This window comes from Jaculus jaculus, chromosome 2 (assembly GCF_020740685.1).
Source record: "Jaculus jaculus isolate mJacJac1 chromosome 2, mJacJac1.mat.Y.cur, whole genome shotgun sequence".
Lineage (NCBI taxonomy): Eukaryota > Metazoa > Chordata > Mammalia > Rodentia > Dipodidae > Jaculus > Jaculus jaculus.
The window spans coordinates 160,053,843-160,055,500 of NC_059103.1; the positions used below are offsets into that span (position 1 = coordinate 160,053,843).

The 1,658-nt window shown below is 39.0% G+C and overlaps 1 non-coding gene across 1 annotated transcript; it reads right to left on the bottom strand.

Annotated features, from left to right (window-relative positions):
- Positions 1 to 211: 211 nt before the first annotated feature.
- On the bottom strand, positions 212 to 318 carry LOC123458945. Its single transcript, XR_006635879.1, has one exon. It is a non-coding gene; the product is annotated as a U6 spliceosomal RNA (small nuclear RNA).
- Positions 319 to 1,658: the final 1,340 nt, after the last annotated feature.

Below are 1,658 nucleotides of genomic sequence, written 5' to 3' on the forward strand. Positions count from 1 at the left end.
AGCATTTGTTGTCATGTGATTTTTTTTTTTTTTTTTAATGATAGCCAGTCTGACAGGAGACAGAATCTTGAAGTTTTAATTTTCATTTCCCTAATGGCTAAGAATGAAGAACATTTTTTTATGTTTATAAGCCATCTCTATTTCTTCTTTTGAGAACTCTACTTAGTTCCATAGCCCACTTTTTTTTCTTTTTTTTTTCTTTTTTTTTTTTTTAAATATGGAACACTTCACGAATTTGCGTGTCATCCTTGCGCAGGGGCCATGCTAATCTTCTCTGTATCGTTCCAATTTTGGTATATGTGCTGCCGAAGCGAGCACCATAGCCCACTTTTAATTGGGTTATGTGATTCGTTATTATTTAGTTTTTTGAGTTCTTTGTATATCATGAATATGAATCCTCTGTCAGATGTACAACTGGCAAGGATTGTCTCCCATTCTGTAGGTTGTCCTCTACATGATATATTCTGCTTATGAGGCTTTCTTGAGAGTCATTTAAATGAGTTATTTCATATTTAATTTCAATTTGGTTTTCCTTCAATGAATATATCTCCTTATTGAATTCCATATTCATTTCTTGGTTTGACTCTCATTGCATTTAGTTGATTTTGTGCTCTTGGTATTCATTCAGTCATGTCATCATGTCCTCTTTGAATTCACTGAATTCATTCCACTGTCTACTGAGTTGTTTTTGTTGATTCTCTTCCATTTCATTCTGCTGTTTGATCATGCTCTCATTAAGCTTGTTGTATATGCTTATCAAACTTGTATTTTTGATTTTTTTTGTCTGGAGTTTCTTCTAAGTAGTTTTTACTGGAGGCTTCCACTATGGACCTATGCATTGTTGGTGGGGATATCTTGCTTTGATTTCTTGCGTTATTTGTTTTGCATTGGAATATGCCCATCTGGGAATAATCCCTTTGTCTTATTGAGATTGCAGGAATAGCAGCTCGAGGCTTGGTCAGCTTGGATCCAGGTGGGTTTGGGCTAGGCACATTGGAAGCTGTGGTTGCCTACTCTTTGTGAGGCCAGTCTCCAGAGCATCTGAGATGGGTACACTGTGAAATGAGATCAAAGCAGGGAAAGCCTAGTCTATTTATCCCTAGTAAGGATGGCTATGAGTGGGATTCACATGAATTTTTTAATTTATTTTATTAGATATAGACATACTTAGTATGTAAACAACACATGCTGGTACCATCCTTTCCCTCATCCCTACCCCTTTTCCAAAGAGGCCCTCCTCATTAGCAATGCACATCAACCCATGGGGATTGTGGGTCATGTATTGTGGGGGCATCAGTCAGCTATGGAGTAGAGGCAACGTCTCTGTGCAAATGTCTCAGCTTGTGGCTCTAACAATCTTTCTTCCCCCTCGTCTGAAAAATTCCGAGCCATGTTGGGTGCATTTTATGTCTACGTCAGTGATAAGCTCTAGGAGCCTCTGGATCTCGGCTTTAGTAGGTGTTGAGCATCCTCAGTGTCTATCTCATTCAACCTTGTGCAGATGTCAGGTTCTCCAAGAAAGCAGCACTCTTGCTCATTTCCCTAAATCCTTTGTGGTGTCAGCTGAGGCCAGGGTGAAGTGTGCTGTTTTGTTTATCTCCTGAGATCCTGCTCCCATCTAAAAAAGAGAATATGACTCTCCAGTGGAGAATGAAGTC